The sequence below is a fragment of the Mustela lutreola genome, chromosome 8, assembly GCF_030435805.1.
Source record: "Mustela lutreola isolate mMusLut2 chromosome 8, mMusLut2.pri, whole genome shotgun sequence".
NCBI lineage: Eukaryota > Metazoa > Chordata > Mammalia > Carnivora > Mustelidae > Mustela > Mustela lutreola.
In genome coordinates this window covers 4,955,442-4,974,033 of record NC_081297.1, presented here as the reverse complement: position 1 = coordinate 4,974,033, position 18,592 = coordinate 4,955,442, and the positions used below count along the sequence as shown (strand labels likewise).

Sequence of the window (18,592 nt, the reverse complement as noted above, 5' to 3'; positions counted from 1 at the left end):
AATTTGGTCTTACTACACAGCATGTAACCACTTTCTTGAATGGTCAACGGGGTGTTGATTCTAACCTGCATTTCATGGTTGTTTCCATGAGTGTGACAAGCCCAAATGAAGAACTGATCACAGTGCGAAGATGTTTACTCTCACAGGAATGTCTTCAGTGTCTAAGTGTGAGCTGTAAATGTTTTAAATTAAGCATTTAAATGTTACAAATGTTTTAAATGTTATAACTAATTTTGTGATTCTAGTACATGCTCTATCAGCGTGCAAGACTGGTGAAGTGTTTTTAGAATAGTTTATATCTATTTTCAGTGAAATGGTAAAGAATTATTGCTGGTAGAAAGGAACATGGATATTTTAGCGTCACATGGAGGTTGAAAAAATAGTGTAAGTTACTCACCTTTCAAAGAAGATAGATGGGAAACAAACTCATGAAAAGATGCTTAGCATCACATGTCATTAAGAAATTACAAAATAAAACAAGAATGTGATACCACTACGCCGAGGTGAGAATGTTAGAAAACCAGATCACCGCCAGCACCAAACTCTGGTGAGGAAGGGGAGATGAGGCACCCCCACTCACTTCCGGGGGCGGGGAGCAAAATGGGGCAGCGACTTTGGAAGACGGTCTGACTGTTTCTTGTGAAAGTGTGAACTTACTCGGAGGCATGTCCTTCACTAGGTGAATGTTAAAAACAAACAAACAAAACCGAAAAGAGACTGTGGTCCATCCGGACAATGGAGTATTACTCAGCACTAATAAGAAATGCCATGAAGAGACACACAGAGGAATCTTAAACGCATATCACCAGGAGGAAGCAGCCGGTCTGAAAAGCCCATACATGTATGATCCGGCGGTATGGCATTCTGGAAAAGGCAAAACCATGGAGACGGTAAAGAGATCAGTGGTTGCCGGGTGTGGGACGATGAGTAGAGTAGATGAGTTCTCAGAGCACAGAGGATCTTAGGGCAATGAAGCTATTCTGGGTGATACTACAATGGTGAGTGCGCGTCATCACACACTTGTGGAAACCCATGGAAAGCACAACACCAAGAGTGGACCCTAATGACAATTATGGGTTTTGAGTGTTAGCGGTGTTTCACTGCAGATTCGTGGGTATAACAAAGGTGCCATGTGCTGGGGATGTTGATAGAGGCTGGGTGTGGGTGGGGCAGAGGGCTACCTGGGAGACCCCTGTCCCTTTCCTTCAATGCTGCTGTGAACCTAAAAGTGCCCTAAAATTAAGGTTTATTTTAAAATTAGCACAAATGACATAAAAATATCCTTTCTAGAGTTAAATAACAGTACATGAAATGGTGTTTTTTTAATCCACTGATCGCAAACCTTCCCTGCTGTCAAATATTCCTTACAGACTTGTTAAGAGATTAAATGGGTCCACTACTTCAAAATATTTGTGAAGGCAATTTTCTTTCCTTATTAACAGTTTTATCCAGCTTGCATCGCATCCCATACCTAAAAGTGCTTCCAGTTTGTTCTGTTTTCAGAAGACTCCGCGAGTCTGAATAGCCCAGGCAGCAGAGTCCCAAAAGTCCGTTTTCCTCCAATGACATCCAGTCTTCACGCTGCCTAGTGATCGTGGCTTCTTAGGGCACCTGCTGCCGGTTAAACACACATGCAAATTAAGTGTGACGAAAATGATTTCCTTTCTTTGCACCATCATCATCAAAATCAATACGTAGTTACATTATTACATTATTGTGTGACGTCATCTGTGATGTTGTGGACTGATACAGTACGTTCAGCTCTGGGGCCTTTGGAAGTTGCATAGAGCAGGGCCAGCCTTGCAAGCTGCGGGCGACAGAGAGCTTCGGCGGCCCGGGAAGCACTTCCAGCAAAGGCTGGAGGGTCCCTCATGCCGCTCTCTCTTACCAAGTCCTGAGTGCACAGAACCGCGAGGTACTGTAACACTTCTTCCCCTCTGGGGCGACAAAATGTTAACACAGCGTCGGAATGAGCAATGCCTATTTGTTGTTGGCTAAAGATGAATTTCCAAGTTTTGCCATATTGGGCATGCACTGTTGTGTAGCTTTGCAGCATTGTGCCATTTTCAGTGTCCTGGTGTCACTCAATTTCATCTCTGTTGTTTAGAAATGGCCTGAGGGGCCCCTGGTGGCCCAGCAGGTGCAGCATTTGACTCTTGATTTTGGCTCAGTTCACGATCTCGGGGTCCCTGTGGAGCTCTACACTGGAGTTGGCTTGTCCCTCTCCCTCAGCCCCTTGGCCCTCCCCCTGCTCGAACAAACAAACGAATAAATAAGTAAAATCTTAAAAAAAAAAAAAAAAAAAAGAAAGAAAGAAATGCCCAGAGTTATCACCCTCAAAGGATATTAGAAGATTGACTCAGCACCAAATACAGAGCTTCAAGAGCCTCTGGCCCCTCCCGGGGAGGGGATGATGCTGAATTTTAAGTTCCCCATCACCTTCCCATGTACCTGCCTCAGAGGCCATTTCTGGGGTAGAAGCATTGACCAGCACTGGACCGCACCGGTGTCTGGCCCACTTCGCACTCTGACCGGTGGGAGCAGAGGAGGCGATTCCTCAGGGACCTGCTCTGGCTTGATTTTGTACAATGCTAGCCTTACAACTCCCCACTCCTATAGAAAGCCTTCTGTCTGTGCAGCTGCAAGTTACAGGAGGTTATCCCGACAAGGTCTAGACTTGATTCCCTGGTTGTCCAGCAGAAGTTAGGAGAGGTGGGCTGTATTTTTTAATAGTGTCCCTTTTTGAGATACAAAAGACGTATCTAATTGATAAGTATTATACTTTTCACTGTACGCTGCTTTTTGATATATAATATACCCGATATGATAGTCTTCGGTTTGCTTTTCAATTCCAGATTGAACGCATCAAGACACTCCTTTCAGTTATCCCACATTTCAAAATCGGCTTAATACGTATTTTTACAAGCCCATGGATAACATTCTCAAATGATGGTTTGCAATATTTTTATACCAAAAAGGTTTCCAGACATATTTATTTATTATAGTTTATTAATTCTGAAATATGCCATACATTTCAAACATACCAAGATGGAAAGTACACATAATGAAGGTATGGTTTAAGGCATACCTCACCGCCAAGCCTCAGAAACAATCTCACCAAGGTTAGTGAAGGCCCCAATGGCATCTCTAAACACCCTCTTGATGGATCCTAAAGTCTGTGTGTATCATTTACTTTGGTTCATATTAAAGGTTTACTCCACACATATCCCCACATAATATATAATTAGCCTTGACTATATTTTAAATATAAAAAAATGAAATCCTGCAGTATTTTTCCTTTTGTAACTTGCTTTTTTAAGATCTCACATTGCATTGGGGGAAGTCACTCTCATGGTTGTGTGGGGTTAGTTCATTCATAGATAATGGTCCACTGCAGAATGATAATATAATTTGTTTATTTTTCCTGTCAGTGCATGTTTAGGTGTTTTCAATTTTTTTCTGGTTACACAAAGCCTGAATGCCTTTTAGCCCATATGTGCAAGTTATTCTTACGATACAGAACAGAACCATAAACCTCATTTCTTTAAGCACAGCTCTAGATTCAACAGGAAATCCAAAATCATTTCCTAAAGTAGCTCTGCAAATTTATACTCCCGCCAGTGAGCAAGACTTGATATTGTCAGATTTTTTTTTAAATTCCCAAACTAGTAGTTGTAATATTATATTTCACTGGGATTGCATCTGCATTTCACTGGTGATTGATGAGCCCGAGTTTCTTTGCAAGATGTCCATTGGTTTTGTATATATGTATTTTTTCTCTAAAATTCCTTTCAGTCTCTTACATGGTTTCTATTAAGTTATTTCCACTTTTTCCCGTATTTTTTCTAAGGATTTAAAAACTTATTTTTCATGGTCATGTCTTTTAGTACATTAAAATTGATTTTTGGGGGCACGGTGTAAAATAGAGATCTAATGTTTTCCAAATTCAGAGAAGTGTGCTATTGAACAGCTCAGGTTTTTTCCCAGGAATCTGCAAACCACCTGGCCCAGCTCTCTCTGTGGCCTGGTCTATTTCTGGACTCTTTATTCTTTTCATGGTGTGTCTTTCTATTCAAGAATCTTAATCATGACAGCTTTCTATCAAATCTTGGTGCTTCATAAACAGAGAACTCCACCCTCACCGCAATCAATTTCTTCGGAAATGAACTGAGTAATATATTTGGCCCTTCATTTTTCCATATAAGTTGACAGACAGAATGTATCCTTCGTGAAGCAATGTCTAGGATTATGGTGAAATTACATCGACTCTATAGAACAATTTGGAGATTGTGCAAATTTGGGGGGGATTCTAATTATGTAAAATCATGACAGAGCTCTATGTATTAGATGTTTTCAAGGACTTTTTTTTGGCATTAGAAACAATTTCATAACTTTCTCCATAATTATTTCACATATCTTTTAAAATAATTCACTTTTAGATATCTTCTATATGTAGAACTTTCTTAACAATGTATCATTAAACATTTCATCCTGTTTTGTTTTTTGCTGACAACTTCCATTTTTATTTGCACATCTTAAAGCATCACCAGTGCATCTCTAATTAATTCCAGTTACATATTTATGTTTTGGGCTAAAGCGATCATGTCATTCCTAAATAATGGCATATGTGTGCTTTCCTTTTTAATTATTTTTACATTTTTCCCCTAATCATACTGCAATGGCTAAGATATCAAGACAAAGGTGAAGAGAAAAGAAGACAGCCTTGCCTTGTGCACGGATTACCTGAGAGTAAAGGGAATAGTTGCATTTCACTATGAAACATGAAAATTATTACCCTTTCGGGGTTTTTCTTGCATATAATGTTTATTGGATAAAAGAAGCTGTTATCTCTTCTCAGTTCACTCACATTTTTATCATGAACAATTGTTCAGTATCATCATCTGCTTTTTCTGCATTAATAAATGATCATTTGGCTTATTTTTGTCCATTTGTTGACATAGTAAATTACCTTAATTATTTTCCTTACACTGAAAAGTTCACTGGGATGCGAGTACATTTTTCTGATGCACTTGTGAAATGGGACACCGGTTTTGGTACTTGCATTGCGATACTCTGGTTGTGATAGTAAGGCATCATTTGTCTCATAAATAAGACTATTTCTCCTTTTTATATTTGCTAGAAATATTTCTGTAAGAGGAGTTTTGTTTTCTGTATGTTTGGTAGATTTTACAAAACTCACTGAGATTGTTTTCTTGGTGGAAATATCGTGAATTGCTGAGTTAATTTCTTTAATGATGCAGGATTATCAATACTTTCATTTCTTCCTGAGATAGTGTTTTGTCAGCAGGATTTTAAATATCAAATACTGGATTAAGGATTTTTAAAATTGGTGTGTTTGCTGACTTATATTTTTTATTAATTCCTAACTAGGTTGATTTCGATGTTTTGCATGGTGCAAACTTTTCACATTTATTTTAGGTGTGTCTTTTGTAAAGAGCATATGGCTAGATATTTTTAATCGAGCCTGACAATCTTTGTTTTTAACCAGATGATTCAGTTCTTTCCCGTTTATGGTGTTTACTGTATATTTAGACTCACTCCCAACATCTCATCTCTGCTGCTTCTGTGCTGTACTTATCTTCAGGCAGCGTTGTTTGCATTAACTGAGGAACTGGCATGTCCCCATTTTTATTCTACCCTTTAAAAAGTTATAAACTCATTTTCTATTTGTTTAAGGTTGCCCCGGAAATTTTAACATGCACATTTCACTTAATGAAATCGAGATGTAAGCACCGTTCATACTACACTCTCGGATAAATCAAGAATCCTAAGTACTTTAACTGGGTCAGCTTTTGCAACTCCTGTATAGTTGGATACAGTTTGGTCTTATTCTGGTGTCACAAATCAGACATTACTTGACTGCTTCACACACACACATTCTTCTCTTCTCTCCACACCTCCTGAGTCCACATGGTCCACCTGGAATCACTGCTTTTTTCTGAAAGACATTCTTCAAATGTTATCTATCAATGCAAATTTGTTGGTGATAAACTCTCAGTTTTTCTCTGATAGAAAATGTATTTATTTTGTCTTCATTCTCGAGTTTACTGACTATGAAACTTCAGGTCGGCAGTGATTTTTTTTTTTCAGCATTTTGAAGAGACCATTCCACTGAATTCTGGCATTGGCTGTTTCTGTTTGTTTACTTGCCAAGCCTCTGTGGGGAGCCTATCGTTTATGTTATTCTGCAACGTTAAATACCTCACTGGCTTTGCCGCTGTAGGCTTGCCGACGAGATTTGCAGATGGGGTGTTCGGTGGGCTCGCTGGATTTGTATTTCTGAAAGAACTTCCGCTGCTGCGTCTGAATCTCGCCTTCCCTCTTGATTCCGGTTCTCCTTCCAAGGTCCCAAGGTCCTTGGGTACCTGCTCTCAGTCTATAATCCATGTTTCTGCCCATTTCCTTTTTTATAACTGCTCCTTTTCCCTTTTTATGGTATAACTTCATAAAATTCTTCCCCCATCCCTGGTATATTTACCAGCACACTACATTTGTTAAGATTTACACATTTACTGGGTTTCAAAGTCAATTACTATATTCTGTTTTTAATCTCAGTGATTTTTTTTAATTTGTAAAATTTATGGAGTTTTTTTTTCAAGCCTGCTGCATCGTTTTAGTGGCCTCTGAAACTTCGCTGAATTTTTTACGTTCATATTTTCATGCCTTCTAAACTTATTTCCTTTATGCATTTATGTCAGGAAATTAAAATAATTTTCACATCTTTGCATGGAGCTTCGGGGTACTTTTCTCAAGAGAAAAATCTGTGGTCGTTTCTTCCAGGCCTATCCCATACACAGTCTGAGCGGGGTCTATCTTACAAAAATAGTACATTTTTCCTCTCCGCCAGCTGCGTGATGTGACTTCTAGCTCCTCATACTATCAAGGGCCAGCTTGAGGTGACAGGTTTTCCTCCTCACAGCCACTGAGGGCCGAGACCCAGAGAACAAGCTTCTTTCTCGATTTTTGTCTTGCTTACCTACAAACGTGTCACTCTTCGGGTGTCCCAGATATCACTGCCCTGCGGGGCGGGGAGAGACGGGGGCAGCGCTCCTGCTCCCATGTGCTCTGTGCTTCCTCTTTCTTGGTCACCGACATCTGCGAGCGCGTCTTCCAGTAGAAGACCCAGCCCTCCTGCCTCTTGGAATGCACGGTCACTCATTGCTGTGGGGGCCCCTGAAGGTCGTCTGTACTTCTTGCCAGTGGCCAACTCTGTGATGCATTACAAGAGATTTTAAAAATACAATCTAGCACATTCTCTGTCTCTCCCCTCTCACTCCCTGGCTTCTTCCCCGTTCTCTCTGTTGCGGGTGCGTACACATCACATAGATCTGTACACTTGGTTTCTGGGGCTGCTTTCTTTGAATGTTTCCGTGAACCTTCCATCAAGATAAGTTCCATACTCTTCAGTGAAATCCAGTAGCATTTCTATTTTATTTTATTTTTTTAAAGATTTTGTTTATTTATTTGACACAGAGAGTACACGGGAGAGCACAAGCAGGGGAAGCAGCAGATGGAGAGAGAGAGAAGCAGGCTCCTTGCTGAGCAAGGAGACGGATGTGGGACTTGATCCCAGGACCCTGGGATCATGACCGGGGCTGAAGGCAGACGCTTAACCATCTGAACCACCCAGGCGCCCCTCCAGTAGCATTTTTAATAAGTTATCCTAAATATGATTTTTGCAGGCTGTAGTTCTTGTTTTAAATTATGTACGCATTATATACATCTGGATTTCATATTTCTTTCTTTACCCATTTTTCGAAAGAAAAGCTTTTCCAGGCATACCATGGAAATGACAGCAGCAATTGCCTGTGTTAAAACTATTACCATAATACTCCAAGATCTTCGCAGTCATTATCAGATCCGATTATTATTTTCGGTTAAATTTAGATCAAAATAATCTAGAAAATCTGTTCTTACTTATAGACCTTTCACATGGTTTTTATAATTACCAAAACATTGCAAACATGCCAAAAATGCAGGAAATGTTATCGGATATGCTTATGGATCCTCCCCCGAGATTAACAAGTCAGCAGCTTGCTCTGTGTCCCTCTTGCTCAGTCACACATACTGTCTCTTCCCTTCTATCCTTCTGTGTTTTTATGTATTAGTATCTTTCTTCAGAAAAAAACTGAAAAGATACAGCTAAACCTTCACATGACCCTTTATCAAGTCCCACATCCTCCCCATCTGCCCCCAAATTAACCGCTCGTGGAAATTCTACTTACGAAACCTTTCCTAGCTCTGTGTCTGTGCTTCTAGCACACAACTACGCATCCATAACACTGCAGTGGGTTTTTTTTTTTTTTTTAAATGCATCTGCATTTTTTATCCTGTTTATATCTTTCCGTGACTTTGTTTTCTCCTCCGTACTTTGTAATTGGGAGATTTCGCTCTGCAAATGCAGATCCAGTTCATTCCCTGTAGCTGCTGTATGAAAGGCCGCTGTGTGAAGAAACCGTGTTATTATGCATTCACCTGCTAAGCGACAGTTAAGTTGTTTCTACTTTTCTTCTCTTTCAAACCCTGCTACACCTGGTCTGTGCAGGGAAACTAGTGAACATGGGGGCGTCTATTCTCCAGGGTCCACGATTAACCTGGAGAACGGCTGGGTTAGAATATATGCATTTTGGCTTTACCAGTATTACAAAATTGCTATCGGAAGCTATTGTACCAATTCTCACTCTCTCAGACAATGTGCAATCTTATTTCCTCCATTTGTGCCCAGTTGTTGCGATCAGACGTTCATCTGTACTGGTGGTTGGGGTACTTTATTGTGTTCTATCATGGACTTCTCTATATTTCTCTGACGACTACTGAAACCAATCACATTTTAGAAGCTTATTAGCAATTCCATTTCCTATCTGTGACTCTTTTTGTCTATTTTCCTACTTTTTAAAAGTTTCTTTTTCTATGTATTTGTAAGAGTTCAATATATCCTGTATAATGATCTTTTCTTTTTTATGTGGACTGTAGACCTCTTTTTCTAATGTGTACATTATGTTATTCAGTTGGTGATTTTATTTTTCATGGATATGGTTTGAATTTTAATAAACTCAAACTTAATCTTTTGTTTTCCTCCATATTGGTTGCTTTCTAAGATTTACCTGAGGAGAAAATTCTCCTTCCTCAAGTGGAACAAAGACATTTTCCTACTTTTGCTTCAAAAGCACTGCAATTTTTATGTTTGCATTGAGACCTTCAGGTTATCGGGACTTTGCGTCTCTAGGTTGTGAGGTAGGGATCTGCTCTCACATCATCTGTGATGAAGAGCCAGCTCTGCCGGGACAGGCTGTGAATGGTCCCTCTTCATCTTCCAGCACACGTTCATATATCTCAGGCTTTATTGTGTGTGGAGTCCCAGTGTTCTGACAAGTCCTCTTCAGGATTTGCTTTTGTATTCCAGTGGCCTATTTTTCCATCCCCCCACAAGATTCCTTTTCCACAGTATTTTACTAGGTAACACTATATTGTGATAGGATCTCCCACTGGTGGTCTTTACAGTGTCCTCAGCTGTGCATTTCTATTTGTTCGTCAGAGAAGCAGTGTCCAGAAGACTTTAGACCCCTGCCCTCACACTGACTGATCTTGGCCAAGTTGCTTAATCAATCCGTTCCTCCAAATGCAGATGACATCATTACTTCCTGGGGATTTTTGTAGGCTCAAAGGAGTAACAATATTTAAAGTACCTAGCAAAGTGCCTGGCACTTAGTAAGTGCTATCAAATGTTAGGTTTTTAAAATCATTTTTCTCTATATTTTCACAGGCATATTAATACTATTTCACATGTATATTTGTACATGTTTATCATAGAACCTGTTAGGATTCTGATAGAATGAATATTGAAATTATAGCTACCTTGAGAGAGAGTATTTTATAGAATTGTTGTCTCTAGACATGTATGGAATTTACTCTTTATTCACTTAGATCTTGTTTTATACCTCTCAGTATTTTTTATTCAACATAAAATTTTTCAGTTATATGTATTTCTATGTACAGCTTTTGTGCTATTAGATTAGAGCTTTCAAAAATCACTTTTTCCAATTGTGTTAGTGTTTGCAAATGCTATTAATTAATGCACATTGATTTTATCCTCTGCCAAAATGGATACAATTCCCTTATTAGTTCTAATAGGATTCTGTAGCTTATTTTTAACTTTTCAAGTAGAAAATAATATGTTTGGTAAAATAGTAAGATTTTTCTATTCTTTTCCAATCTTTTAACTGTTACTTAGTTTGTGGATGTTATTACATTATCTAGACCTTCTGGAAAATGTTAAAAAGAAGCTCTGGTAATGGACTTGTTTATGACTTGTCTTGTTCTCAATTTGTAATAGAAACAATTCTAAGATTTCAGCATTAAGGAGTGTGGTTTGCTCAGACGTTGGGAATGCACCATCCATGAGTTAAGGAAAGCGGTCTCTTCCAAACTTCCATCCCTTAACTCCTTAGAACACCTGCCAGAAGAGTGCATAGGTGTAAAATTTTATCAAAGGTTGGTCTTAATCATAAAATCTTTCTTTATCCAATATATATATATTTTTTTACCATATTTTAGTCTTCCAAATCTGTTAATGAGCTTGCTGATGTGAAAGGTGGCTTGCTGTTGTTTGGGAGAACAGAGATTCAGAGATTGTCTGCAAGGGTAGCTTTTGGATCAAAGTAAGGGCAATTTAGGTGTTAAATTTGTTTAAATACTTAACCATTGGTTTACTGAAAAAAATCAGATTTTTAACCATAAGGTAAATGTATTTTTGTAGCTTAATTAATTAAATACCTTTAAACATTTCAAACTATGTTTGTAAATGTAATATATTCAAATTCATTTTTAATCATCTCAATTGCCTGATGAATTTGCATTCCCTAGCTCACAAGAAGATATTAAGGATCTAATAAACTAATAAAGACAGCAATTTTTAATTTCTCTTATCTGTTTCAATACCATTTATAAACGTAACAAGATTTCAAATCATAGCATAATAAAAATGTTTCACTCACATCATCTTAAATTGGATTTAAAATGTCATCTTGTTATATATTCTAATATGATAAGAGATGAATTTAAATTCTTCAAATACACATTTCTTCTATATTTATCAGAATTTCTGATTCTATAAGTTTAATTCACTTTGTCTCCATGAAACCCATAATTAATCAGGGTAGACAGAGATACCAAACCAGCAGGGAAAGACTTGTAGCATCTTAAAGTATTACAGGGTTACTTTCCCCAAGAGAGTTTATGGGTATGACCCCAGTGTGAGGTTGTTCAGTGTCAGATCCGGGGTTTTCCTTCTCGCCCCCATGCTCTTGATTCCCAACCCTTTTCATGGTCACAGGCCTTGCACTTACCCCACCGCCAAGTCTGAGTTATACTATTTCAAAAATTGCAAATTTCCAGCTGATTGGATAATTGCTTCTAAGTTGTCTATATGATTTCTGGTCACTGAGACTTCTCTGCAATAAACAAATAAATGTTTGATAAATGTGGGCTCTCACTTGTATCTCTGAATTGCTGTCCCATTTATTAAGGTCATTCTCTGAGAGTAGAGACTTAAACTGATAGAATTTCTACTGTTAACGCATATTTCGTTCGATATTATTGAAATTGACCATGTTGTGTGATCCTTTTTAAAATTGTTGGTTGGCCGGGTGGCTTGGTGTCTCAGTTGGTTACGTGTCTGCCTTCAGCTCAGGTCCTACTCCCAAGGTCCTGGGATCAAGCCCCACACTGGGCTCCTTGCTCAATGGGGAGTCTTCCTCTCCCTCTGTTTGTAGCTACCCCTGCTTGTGCTCTCTCTCTGAAAAGTAAATAGGCAAATAAATAAATAAATAAAATCTTTTATAAAAATTTATTGACTCAGTATGCTAATGTATTTGTTTATTTATTTGTATTACGTTAGGTTAGTCATTACAGTACCTCATTAATTTTTGACGAAGTGTTCCATGTATGCTAATATTTTTTTTTAAGATTTTATTTATTTATTTGACAGAGACAGAGATCACATGTAGGCAGAGAGGCAGGCAGTCGGGGGGAAGCAGGCTCCCTGCTAAGCAGAGAACCTGATGTGGGACTCGATTCCAGGACCCTGAGATCATGACCTGAGCCGAAGGCAGAGACTTAACCCACTGAGCCACCCAGGCATCCCCATGTATGCTAATATTGAACGCAAGAATTTTACATTCACATTTGAAAGTGAGATTGTTCTGGAACTCTCCTTACACTGCACTATCTTTCTTGGTTTGAAATCAAGGTCATTTTAGCCTTGGTTAATGAGTTGGGGAGATTTTCTATCTTTGTTCTCTCCCACTTGTCAAGTTTGTATAAAATTGGGACTACATTCCTTGAAGATTTGGAAAATATTACTTAAGTCTCTCTGGTACTAGAGTTGAGGGATACATTTTTATCTACTAATCCAATTACATGGATTCAAAAGCCTGTTTCAATCTTTTAGTTCTTCTCTTATCCTTTTTGTGATTTATGTATTTTGGAAGTTCATTTTATGTAAAAAATTTAATTTGTCAGTATAACTTCTTCATATAAAATACATATTTCATTTTTTTAGAAGATTTTATTTATTTGAGAGAGAGAGATCACAAGTAGGTAGAGAGGCAGGAAGAGGCAGAGGGGGAAGTAGGATTCCTGCTGAGCAGAAAGAGCCCAATGCAGGGCTCTATCCCAGGACCCTGAGATCATGACCTGAGCCAAAGGCAGAGGCTTAACCCACTGAGCCACTCAGGGGCCACCATTTTCCATTTTTAAATATACGAGTTACAGGCAATAATTTCACTTCTATTGTTATTTACATACACCTTTTCCTCATTTTTATTCTTCAAACTTTTAAGAGTTTATCTTTTTTCACACCCTGTAGTAAGTACATTCTCTGACCCTTAAAGTACATTTTCTGACCCTTTCTATTGATACACAGTTTTCTACTTCATTTATTATGCTCTCATATTTATTCTGTGAAGCATTCTGGATTTCGAGGTTTACTAATGGTAGCAAATTTTACTTTTTTGTCAAAAATTTTGCTTAGTAATTTTGTTATTCTTGTTTCCTAATACATGAATTTAGTGGAAACTTATTTTTCTCCAGATACAAATTTAGCTTACCATATGAATTTTTTTTATACAGTGCTTACATTGTTTTGCAGTATTATTTTATTTTTACTGAGATGGTGTTTTTGGTCAATGAATTATTTAGAAGAATTTTATAACTTCTAAATTATTATTTTTGTTATTATTATTATTTTGGATTTCTTCTGTTAAGTAATCTAGGTTTAGATTAAAAATTCTTCTTTCTGGGTAAGGTCTTATTCCTTTGTCATTTACTTTCTGTGTACAAACTCTGTGGCTCTGACCTTTGTTCTGACCACTGTTTTCTCTCTCCTTGTTTTGCAGAACTCCACAGACACAAATGCTGAACTATTTCATCCCACAGTTCATGATAGTTTAAATTGCCATTTAAGTTACCATAACAATTTAAGTTACCTGCAGGTTCATGTCCTTTTCTTGTCCTCCTGCTAATATTTCCTGGTGTCTGTCTGCGCCGTTTCCCTGTCTTCTTCTGAGTCTCTCCTTCACTGTATTATACCTGCTTTTAGAGCTCTCCATTAAGTTTCAAAGGCTGTATTTTTTAATTTAAGTGCTAGTGGGTTTCACTTAATCTTTTTTCACTGTGTCTTTTTTTTTTTTTAGGATTTTGATTATATTTATCCCTTGAAACATTTTAGTTACAGTCTTTTTAAAATACTCTTCAAATTTTCATTTTTATTATTTCCAATTACTGGGTTTAAGACTTGACTTTAGTTTTGCATGCTATCACTCATGTCCTGTTGTGTAACTCGTGGAGGGAGGCTCTTTTCTGCAATGGGAAACCCTCGTGGCCTGCATTGTGAGCATCTCTCGTGGTGGAGTTTTATTTACTTTTGCCAAGAGCTCCAGGCAAGCAACTGGCCTAGGAATAATTCTTGGGTTCTTGTCTTAGTTTGATGGTAGTTTGATGGTTTCTGGACCTTGTGGGTAGCATAAATAGACCTCCTCAAAACATATTCCAGGTGTGTATTTATGGTTTCAAATTCTACCAACTCTTTTTTTTTTTTTTTCTTTCCCAGAACTCAAGCTGAGAAAAGCCCCAGTGCTATCTCCTGTGCATACATTTTATATTATCTTAAAAAAAATTAAATGTGTACTGATGCTTTTGCTCATAATTTCATAGTATTTCTTCCTTTTATCATTGCATTCACAGTGTTGGACACAAATCTATAGATGTCTCTTGACCTGACTGCAAGCTAAAATCATTACAACTACTAGAATATCCAAAACGCTAATGATCTGCTTATGTCTACCAAGCGCCTAGTGACTAATGCAATTCTAAAAGGTTTTAGGTTATTCCACTTCTATTTCATTTATATTAACTCATTGGTTAATGGAATCTGTGTACTGATTGCCCTGACAGTAAGGGAGTAGTTGGGGTGCTCCAGAGGCAAGAGGAGCTTCAGAAGCCAGAGGGGAATCCTTGTCCACTCTACCACACAGAGGCTCATTGTAGATTCAGTTCATGAAATACTGGGATGTCCGAAACCTTTATAAGTAGGAGCTGGAAGAGTGTTATTGTGTTGTCAGATACTTTAATTATTATAGCGGCAGCATGTGAGAGTCAGGATACAAAGCCACCGGATACTACAAAGACGGAACTTAGAAAATTGGTCATTTCCCATCTCTTTTCTTAAAAAAGCCACATTTTCACCACTCTATAACGACACAGCCATCTATAAGATAGTATGGTGGTTCCCATGCCTGAGAATACATGAAATAATTTGTTTTTTTTCTTCCTTAATCCTAAAGCACATGTATTTTAGTAAGTGATGAAGTCTTCCTCATTAAGAAACGCATAGCTTCCTAAGGAGACATTTCCTTTCATTCCAGGGAGACATGATTTCTTGCCTTTGGCCAAACTGGACCTTATAATTCCTCTTCCAGATCTTTTCTAAGTGTCAAAACCAGCCTGGGAAATGCGTCTCAGAGCCGGTGAAAAGCTTGGCTCTCACACCAGACGCAGCCTATAGTCAGAATTTGGTGATAGAAAGAAGAATTAAGCAGCAGTGAGCAAAAACCACAGGTGCTCCAACCGCAGGGGCTCGCGGAGCCGGGCCCCCCTCCACCCTGTGGGCGGCCGCACTGCTTGGCAAACACCCAAGGACAGCCTGGCTTTCCTGCTGCTTAGATATCTGGCGTGTCCCTTTCTTCCTTCATAGCTTGCTCTTCTAGGATCAAGGACGCCGTTTAATAAGTCTGTAAAGCCCAGGGGCCGTCTTGGTAGCTGTAAAGGAAGGCCGACAGAGCCCCGGGGCAGGTGTGGGGCTGGGGCAGCGGTCTTTCATCTTCTGCCTTCCGGAACCTCCCGCGTTTACTGTGTTCCCTGCTTTTTCAGAATCCTGCTTCCCTGCTTGGTCTAGATGTCTGCTTGCTTACCAGCTGCAAAGATTCTAGGTTCTAAGTTATATTTCCTCTCTTACCACACACACACACACATACACACACACAACTTAATTTTATAAAAAGTGAATTATTTGGTCCTATGTTAATAATTTGATAAGCCTAAAAATCTTTTCAACTTTCTCTCAACTTTTGTTAAGTCCTGTGAGCACTTGTTATTACACTGTCAGAATCATTTCTTCCTCACTCTTACTCATGGAGACCCATGAAAGAGATGCACCAAGATAGGCATCGTCCCAGCAACTAGGGTGGATACCGGATCTGGGCACACTGAGAAATGAGAAATGCTATAAAAATAATGCCGGCATTTAAAGAGCTAGAATTTTAGGTTAGACACATCCACATAAATAAGAATTTGGGGCCAACAAGATACGATCAATGAGAAATGAGATTAGAATCAGTTATGGTTGGAATGAAGATTTATTTGCTGGTGAAAAGGAGCATTTGCCTCAAATAATTTTGAGCCAAAAGGAACAAAAAACAGGAGAATCAGAGGCTTCTGGAGGCCAATAGAATTGAATCAGTTCCTGTCTTCAGACATAGTCTGAAATAAAATGCAGCACCGCGTTTAGCCAATACTGGAAATAAAAGAATACAACTCTCACAAATGGTTGCTTGCCTGCCTCATGAGAAACCGGCCTTTGTCCTTCCGGTCTAGTACAGATGTATACAATCTGCTCCTAGTCCCTTTGTGCGTATATATTCAGTGATGAGTTAATTTTCACTGCATTAGCAGGGGTGCCTCTGTTTCCAGGTTAGAGTCTCTATCCTGCCTAATTTCCTTTTCATGCATTTTAACCTGCCCTCCTATCTCAGAAGCAAAACTTACTGGAATTGACAAGTTAATGCAATGAAAAAGGAAATTGCAATGTCTTCAAATACACAGTCAAACCATCCTTGAAGAGTTACTTCAAAATAAAGTCTAGAAATTTGTTTTTCACTGCATTGCTAGCTTGGTAAAATTTGTGAGCCAGAATAATAATATTCCAGACCCAATTCCATTGGCCCTCCTGTTAGCTATCTGATGTCTGGTGCATATGGTAACACACACACACACACACACACACACACACACACACACACAGACATCCACACCCACAAAATCACAAAAATAACCTGGTCATTTATTCTAGTGTGACACATAAGTCAGTTTAGTAAGGCAGGCTTAGTTTTTGATTATCCGTGCTAGCAGAGTGGCTGCTGAAGAGTCGGACTGTACACATTGGAAACCTAGGTTTGAGGTCTTTTCCACTGGTGACAGGGAGCCTAACACTGACTTCACCTCAGCTCACTTACCAGCTCACTCATCCAAAATGGGGATAAGAATGGTATCTTCCTCGTTGATCGCCGAGAGACCTTCCACGTATCAACGTGTTGAGAGCGGAACAGAGACCATCCACAGCCATAGTACATGTACTTAATTTTACATCCCTATAGACCTCATCATAAGAGTGACTTTAAGGCTGCTAACAGCCATGTCTGGCGTTAAGTCAGCTCCCAGTGAATAGGAGTGATAATTGCTACTAATTGAAATACAACAGCATCTGGTGTTCCTTGAATTTATGCTCTTTTAAACAATGGGAAGCTCAAAGAATAACATAAGAAGAGAAAACAATGTTCATTGTCTCATTGTGCTTTCCCCAGCATCTGGCCCTGAGACAGGGAGCCCTGCACAAGCCAAGAGAGGAGGTTTCCTCCTCCGCCCACGACGTACATTTCCTGCTTGGAGAGTGGAGGTAAGAACCGCGTCATTTTAGACCGTCTTTCATCCTGTATCCTGCTGTAGTTGGAATAGGATTGAGAGAGCAAACAAAGGGATTATGATATTATCTACAAATTCCTTTCTTAGAGAAGGTATGCATCATCTTGAGATGAAAACTACAGTTTGCCTGGATAGTGTACAATTCATAGAACAGAAGCCTAAACACCAGACTTCCCACATAGGAAAACATCTTAAGAAATAATCATTGCTAACATGTGTGAGTGCTGCCACATACCAGCCCCTCTGTGTGTGCAGTTTACAAGTATTATTACATTTGGTCCTTTTTACAAGGCGGAAGCTCAGGTTCAGAGGCTTTGGCGTCCCATTGGTCGTGGAGCCAGATTTTGAAGAAGAGCCGTTTGAGCTCTTACTCTACACACTTGCTCACCATTCCATGCCACTGCCTTTCCCCCGACTTCTGGTTATTGCTTCCATGTCCCCTTGTCCTATGAGCAACCACCCCACTGATGCCAGAGCTCTTGTCTGCCCTGCAAATCCTGCTTTGCCTGGCACAGCACCAGACACAAATAAGTCCAGGGATAGACGCGTGTTGACTGATTTTTCATAGCATACAGCTGCTCATTCCCTCCTTTATTTCTGGCCAAAGAAAGAAAAGTCACAGTCCTCTTTACTGCTCACTAAATGTTTAATCCTCCCTGCAAAGCTGACTTGGTCACAGGCAGACTGCCCTTCTGTACTGCATGTTTCATCGATATGAGCTGGGGTTATGCTTTAAATTATAAGTCCATCCTATTTTTTAAAAATTTTAAAAAATATTTTATTTATTTATTTGACAGAGAGAGAGAGTGAGAGAGAGAACACAAGCAAGGGGAAGTGCAGGGCTCGATCTCAGGACCCTGGGATCAAGTGACTGGAGCTGAAGGCAGGTACGGAATCACTGAGCCACTCAGGCACCCCTGTACGTCCATCCTAATCACAAGAAATAGACGATGACCAGTTCAACATTTGACATTTATCTTCCAACTTCAAGGGTATGTCATTGGCCTAGACGGTTGGTGTTTAAAGCGATCCTGATTCTCTCTGTTCCCACTCTGCTCCGCTCCCAGTAAACAGGATTCGTTGGCAGAAGATCTTTGGAACATGGATACACTATACATGCCTGGACAGTGCGGAGTCACGTGGTCCATGCACCCAGCCTCTCGTGCTTTATCAGGCATGGTGTTTACGTTACTTTCTATCCCTTTTCAGTGAAACTTATGGGGGGGAAATGATGCAGCACTGGGGATGTTTTGCCTTCTGGGCCCCAAAGCATTTCCTCCCACACGTGCTGGTGAAGACTCATGTTTATGAATAAATG

General features: G+C 39.3%; 1 long non-coding RNA gene across 1 annotated transcript; it reads left to right on the top strand.

Annotated features, from left to right (window-relative positions):
* Positions 1 to 940: 940 nt before the first annotated feature.
* On the top strand, positions 941 to 18,174 carry LOC131839190 (uncharacterized). The gene is made up of 3 exons (XR_009356850.1): positions 941 to 998; positions 17,157 to 17,248; positions 18,072 to 18,174. It is a non-coding gene; the product is annotated as an uncharacterized LOC131839190 (long non-coding RNA).
* The last annotated feature ends 418 nt before the right edge of the window (positions 18,175 to 18,592 follow it).